At 46.6% G+C, this 6975-nt stretch overlaps 1 long non-coding RNA gene across 2 annotated transcripts in view; it reads left to right on the forward strand.

Moving 5' to 3' along the window:
- Positions 1-3245, forward strand: part of LOC106528278 (uncharacterized) — a 25524-nt gene extending 22279 nt beyond the window's left edge. Inside the window, exons 4-5 of one of the 2 annotated variants that reach the window (XR_001311479.1) lie at positions 2967-3073; positions 3148-3216. This is a non-coding gene — a long non-coding RNA (uncharacterized LOC106528278). Of the gene's footprint in view, positions 1-2966 lie in introns of both variants that reach the window. The other variant, XR_001311478.1, reaches the window with a different exon arrangement.
- The last annotated feature ends 3730 nt before the right edge of the window (positions 3246-6975 follow it).

Raw genomic sequence — 6975 nt, forward strand, 5'->3', positions numbered from 1 at the left:
GGTGGTGGGGGTCTGGAGGTGGGGAGCAATCGGGCTGAGAGATGAGCTTTGACTCTAGAAACATGGAAAGTTGGGTGGATTCTGTTGTTTTTAGTGTTTTTAGGTAACAGGAGGCAGACTGCAATGGGGTTGATGATATTGGATATGGGGAATGGACCGATGAACCTGGGTGCCAGTTTACGGTTCTCCACCCTGAGGAGAAGATCTTTGGTGGAGAACCACACCTTTTGGCCTACCTGGTAGTCAGGCTGAGATTAGGTGGCAGATGTCCTAGCGAGAGCCCTTCTGGCTCTGGTCCATGTTCTCTAGCACCGATGGGCAGCGGCATAGGCAGAGGGGATGTTGGCTGTTCATTCCTGGACAGAAAACATAGGAGGTTGAAAGCCATAAACAGTATACTGTAAAAGGGTGAGAGACCGGTGGCTGATGAGGGCTGGGAGTTAATGGCACATTCTACCCAAGGCAGATTGTTGGACCATTTGGATGGGTCCTCACTACACAACAGCCAGAGCTTAGTCTCCACCTCCTGATTAGCCCTCTCCGTCTGCCCATCGGTTTGGGGATGGAATCCAGATGACAGATTGACCGTGATTCCCATGAGGTCACAAAACTCTCGCCAAAAACGAGAGATGAACTGAGGACCCCGATCAGAGACGACATCCTTCGGGATGCCGTGCAGTCTGAAAACTTCTTTGACCAGAATCTCTCCGAGTTCCTTGGCAGTGGGCAGTTTCTTCAGGGGAACTAGATGAACCATTTTGGAAAACCTGTCAACAATGGTGAGAATAACAGAGTTGCCAGAGGAAGGAGGCAGACCAATGATGAAGTCCATGGAAATGTGAGACCAGGGCCAGCGGGGAATGGATAGGGGGCATAGTAATTCAGCAGGACAGTGATGGCTAGATTTGGACTGGGAACACTGAGGACAAGCAGACACAAATTCCCTGACATCTTTAACCAGATCTTCCAACCAAAACTGAGACCTGACCACCGACAGGGTTCTTGTTATGCCAGGTTGGCAGAAAACCTTGGAGTCATGGCAAAATGTGAGTACATTGGACCTGAGGTACTGAGGAACAAGCAGCCGATCGGGAGGACATGTGGGAGGGAGTCGGTGGGTGCCATGGGCCTCTTTCACTTCTTGCTCCAGTTGGGTCACAGATAGTCTGACCGACGGGGGGAAGATGAATTCTTCAATCTCAGGACCACAGGACTGCTCATCGTGAATCTGCGATAGGGCGTCAGGCTTGACATTTCTTTCTCCAGGTCTGTAGGTAAGGGAGAAACAAAAATGAGAGAAGAATAGGGCCCGCCTGGCTTGACGGGAGTTCAGTCTTTTAGCAGTTTTTAGATATTCCAAATTTTTGTGATCAGTCCAGACTACAAAGGGTTCCCTGGCTCCTTCGAGCCAGTGTCTCCACTCTTCGAGGGTCATTTTTACTGCCAACAGCTCACATTCTCCAACATTGTAATTCCTCTGCACTCGAGAGGCTTCTGGAAAAGAAAGCACAAGGATGAAGTTTTTCGTCTTCKCCCACCTGATTGAAGATGGCACCCACACCGGTGTTAGAGACATCCACTTCCACAATAAACTGCTGACTGCAGTCAGGAGCATGAAGGATGGGGGCCTGGACAAACAATGCCTTAAGTTTTTTGAAGGCTGCCTCAGCTTGTTCGTTCCACTTGAATCTTGTCTTAACAGAGGTGAGTGAGTTGAGGGGAGCAGCGATTTGGCTGAAGTTTTTAATGAACCTGAGGTAAAAGTTTGCAAACCCCAGAAACCTTTGGAGTTGCTTCCGGTCTTTAGGAGCGGGCCAGTCCTTGACAGCTGCAATCTTTCTTTCATCCATGGATGTCTGATTAGGTGAGATTAAAAATCCTAGGAAAGATGTGGAGGTTTGGTGAAATTCACATTTTTCTGCTTTTACAAACAAATTGTTCTGGAGGAGTCTTAGTAGTACCGCTCTGACATGTTTACTGTGGCTCTCGAGGTCGTTAGAAAAAAAATCAAAATGTCGTCCAAATATACAAACACAAACTGATTAATCATATCCTGTAGTAGGTCATTAACCAGGGATTGGAACACAGCAGGGGCGTTAGTGAGCCCAAAGTGCATGACCAGATATTCATAATGACCTGTAGGGGTGTTAAAGGCTGTTTTCCATTCGTCTCCTTTTCTGATACGAACGAGGTGGTAAGCATTGTGGGGATCTAATTTGGTGAAAATTTTGGCCCCCTGAATGGGATCAAAAGCAGAAGACATAAGAGGTAAGGGGTACTTGTTTTTTATGGTTATATTGTTGAGACCCAGATAGTCAATGCAGGGCCTAAAGGAACCATCTTTCTTTTCTACAAAGAAGAACCCGGCACCAGCTGTAGATGCAGAAGGTCGTATTATCCCCGCTTGTAAACTTTCTTTGATGTAATTATTCATGGRCTGAGTTTCAGGTACCGATGATGAAAACAGCCTACCTGTCATGAATCACGTCTGTCCTGCTCTCACATCATGTCATAGTTTCTCACAGCCAAGTTTTCACTCATTGCTTCACCCCTCCCGTCACAGAAATCACAATCAAGCTCATTCCACTCACCTGCAGTCACCAGTATTTAAGCTCCACTCCTCCACAGCACCAGTGCCAGATTTATGAACGGTTCACACCAAGTAGTTATCCAGCAATTCCATGTCACATCTTGTCTGCCTCGTTACGACCCTCCTTCTGTTCTTCGGACTCAAGCCTCCTGCCTCGCCCCTGACTGGTACCTTTCTGGATTCTGACTTCCTGGTTCTGACCCACGCTCTGACTTCTGGATCTTCGCCTTTCGCCTCACTCTTGTCTGACAGCGTCGCTGCCTCTGACCTCCTGGATCCGACCCACGCCCGTGAAACCCGACCATGCCTCAGTCCTTGCCCCTCTAACCTGTTTTTGTCTTCATGCTCTCTGTTAATGACCCCCGCTTGTTCTAAGGATTATCCCCGGCGTCGCGTCGCCAAACACGGAAGTGCAGCGAACCATCATCCAAGGCTCTCCATGTCACTCAGGAGTTCGGTCCGTCCCACACGCTTCAGTAAAAGGTTAGTGGCTTTCCTTTTCTCACGTTTTGTCCCACTGTCAAGTCCAGCCACTAACCTTATTCTCCTGTGTTCAGAACTCCTGATTCCCGTGTCCTGTACTTCCAGATCCAGCATTCACCATTTAAATAAAATTGTTAAAACTGCTTCGGTGTTTGGCTCTGTGAAACTCAATCCCCCAATCATTACACTACCCCTAGGGGGAACTGTACGCATGAGATCAATAGGACAGTCGTATGGCCTGTGGGGGTGGGGTAGTTAAGTGGCTTTGGATTTGTTAAAGACCTCTTTTAAGTTGTGGTATTCCACTGGTACTTTAGTTAAATTAGGATATGTTTTGGTGGCCTTAGGATCGCATCTCTGCTTTTTGCAGATGATGTGGTCCGGTTGGCTTCATCGGAACGAGATCTGCAGCTCTCGCTGGAGTGGTTCGCGGCCGAGTGCAAAGCGGCCAGGATGAGGCTCAGTGCCTCCAAATCCGAGGCCATGGTCTTGAGCCGGAAAAGGGCAGAGTGCCTTTTCTGGGTCAGGGGGGTCGCCCTGTCTCAAGTGGAGGAGTTTAAGTATCTGGGGATCTTGTTCACGAATGGGGGAAGAAGGGAGCGGGAGATCGACAGGCGGATTGGCGCAGCGTCTGCTGTAAAGCGGGCGCTGTACCAGTCCATCGTGGTGAAGAGAGAGCTGAGTCAGAAAGCGAAGTTCTCGATTTACCGGTCGATCTACTTTCCTACCCTCATCTATGGTCATGAGCTTTGGGTCATGACCGAAAGAACGAGGTCCCGGATACAAGCGGCCAAAATGAGCTTCCTCCGCAGGGTGGCTGGGCTCTCCCTTAGAGATAGGGCAGGGGTGTCAAACTCCAGTCCTCGAGGGCCGCTATCCTGCATGTTTTAGAGGTTTTCCAGCTCCAACACACCTGATTCAGTGATTGAATTAACTCTTCAAATTGGGCAGAAGCCTGTTAATCACCCAGCGATCAAAATCAGGTGTGTTGGAGCAAGAAAACCTCTAAAACATGCAGGATAGCGGCCCTCGAGGACAGGAGTTTGACACCCCTGAGATAGGGTGAGAAGCTCGGTCATCCGGGAGGGACTCAGAGTAGAGCCGCTGCTCCTCCACYTCGAGAGGAGCCAGTTGAGGTGGCTCGGGCATCTGGTAAGGATGCCTCCTGGACGCCTCCCTGATGAGGTATTCCGGGCACGTCCCACCGGGAGGAGGCACTGAGGAAGACCCAGGACAKGCTGGAYGGACTATGTCTCTCGGATGGCCTGGGAACGCCTTGGAGTTCCCCCGGAGGAGCTGGAAGAAGTGGCTGGGGAGAGGGAGGTCTGGGCCTCCCTTCTGAAGCTGCTGCCCCCGCGACCTGACCCRGGATGGGCGGAAGAAAATGGATGGATGGATATGTTTTATTGACCTCCTCTGGAGGAAAAGAAGACCCTTGGGCGTCTAGTAGACATGAGGAGGAACATTGTTTAGCCCAGCCTGAGATTTCTCTCTTGACCCAGTCAACATGAGGATTATGTTTCTTAAGCCAAGTAGATCCCAGAATAACTGGTAGATTAGGTGATTGGATGACAAAGAACTTTAGTTTTTCCTTGATGATTACCACATAATGAGAGCTGAATAAATTCAGTCTCTAGGTTGTCTGTATTAAGAACATGACCATCTAGCGCTGTGACCTTCTGCTCATTTTGGGTGGACACAAATTTAACCCCTAAGGTTTTAGCAAAGTTGTGATCAATAAATTCAGAGTCTGCACCAGAGTCAATAAAGACTTATACCTGATTCATGACACCATTAACACACAGATTAGCAGGCAATGAGAACATGGAGGAGATATCAGCTTTTTTATTGACTGGGCTCAACAAGACTCTCCTGGACCCTGCTGAGCCTGACCTTTTAATGGACAGTCCCTGATACGGTGATTCTTGGCCCCACAGTAAAAACATAAGTTGTCTGACCTGCGGCGATTGCGCTCCTCCAGGGAGAGTTTGGACCTGCCAATCTGCATGGGTTCTTCAGGGGGAAAGAAGTTTTGGCACCCGCTGGACTCAGAGAGATGGTCCGTTTTTCACTCCAACTGCGTGGTGAGGAGTTGAAAGTGCCAGGTGACACTCAGGTGAGCAGAGCATGAGTGACAGGAGAGCAGAGAACAGATGGAGCAGCCAAAACATGACATTTCTATTTGTTTTCATTCAGGGTCAAACATGTCAGAGTTAAATATCATGTWGACAGTTATAGACTGCAGAGATGCAGAGACATCCAGTTTTACAGGAAAATATGTATGGATGTCATCAGCGTAACATTGAAAGGAAATGTTATTGAACCCAAAAGTCAGCATTTATAAAAACAAACAGAATGAGCCCCAGAAAGGATCCTTGAGGTACACCACAAGAAATTGATGCAGAAGAAGAGGATGGATCAAAAATAAGACTTTTATCCACTTCATCTTTTCAGGGTCACTGAATAAGACCTGTCAGCTAAATACAACTTGAACTACAATAAATAATAATTCAATAATATATAATATTTATTTATGGCAGTTTATACATAGCTCTCTTTGCTGAATTGTATTGTTTTCACTTGTTGTAATTAAACATTTTTGAGTGAATAAATAACTAATGAGGAAAATAATCTGCACATATATCCTAATTAAAAAAAGTTTCACTTGAACACAATCTAAATGTCTCATCAACAACAGCATCAGAGGATGAAGTACTTGTGAAGGTTTAATTTTGTTAGGATTTTCCTCTCATCAGAAGTTAGTTTGTTTTCATCGAGTTAAATTGGGAGTTATCAAACAGTGGTTTCTGTGTTGTCTGGTTCTGAAATGTGGACAGATTCAGTGGAACTGTGGCTGAAGACACCTGAAGGCATCACCGTCTCTGCTGCAGCATTGTGTTCCAGAGAAACACACTGCAACGTCATCAAACCTGAAAACAGAACCCTAACAGATGTTGTTTGAAAAATCTTTACCTTCGTTCAACTTCTGTGAGTTGGTGTAACAAATGAGTGAGATACTGTAGATTTGTTTCCATATTAATACACTGCAATGTCATCTGAGTGAGGATACCTGGAGGGAAGATGAGTTCATGTAGGGTCTGTGAGAGATTTAACAATGAAAATCAGAGCTGTTTGGTGATTCAGAAAAGGACTGGCCTTCATCGCAGTGAAAACTGCTTATATGTATATATGTGTGTGTGTGTGTGGGTGGGGGGTGGGGGGGTATTTCAGACAGTGCAGTTCTTTAGCCTTCATGTTAGATTCTGGAACAACTTGAGGTGAATTTTACAGAACGCTGATTTTGTAAAACAAAARGGTCTTTAATGTGTACAGCTACAGTTAGAAGTTTTCAGCCATGCATGTGTGTCACCAGTCTTTAGGGGTAGCTCTTGTCCCCCCAGCCCATTTGGTCAGACAGATTTYAGCCCCTTTTCCACTAGTGCCTCTACAGCACGGTTCGGCTCGGCTGTTCACGGTTCCACACCTTTTTCATTCATGGAGCCAGCCTCCTTTTTCGGACCAACTCCATCAAGTTTCTCCTGAGTCCCACTCTTTTGCTTGTTGAGCATTTTTAAATATCTGTAGCTGTTTAGGATCAGTAGAACTACTTAAAAAGAAAAACACACATTGCTTTTGGGCAAATAGGGTTTAAAAATACATTCAGAGTTTAGAGTTTGAAGTCCGTCTGTCAGAGATCCAGAAAAGAAAATCTGTCATTTTTAGCAGCAACAGCTGTGGAATGAAATGAGCTGCTAAAAGTATAAACAACTGTGTTAAATCATTTTCATTTATTCAGAAGCCGTTGCGCACCGTCCCCCCCAACACCCCCGCGCGGTCTCAAGTGGTCTCAGATGCGGGTTTGAAATGAGCGTTTTAAAATGTTTTCAAAATAAGTCTGGCAC

Source organism: Austrofundulus limnaeus, unplaced genomic scaffold (genome assembly GCF_001266775.1).
Source record: "Austrofundulus limnaeus strain Quisiro unplaced genomic scaffold, Austrofundulus_limnaeus-1.0 Scaffold367, whole genome shotgun sequence".
Taxonomy (NCBI): domain Eukaryota; kingdom Metazoa; phylum Chordata; class Actinopteri; order Cyprinodontiformes; family Rivulidae; genus Austrofundulus; species Austrofundulus limnaeus.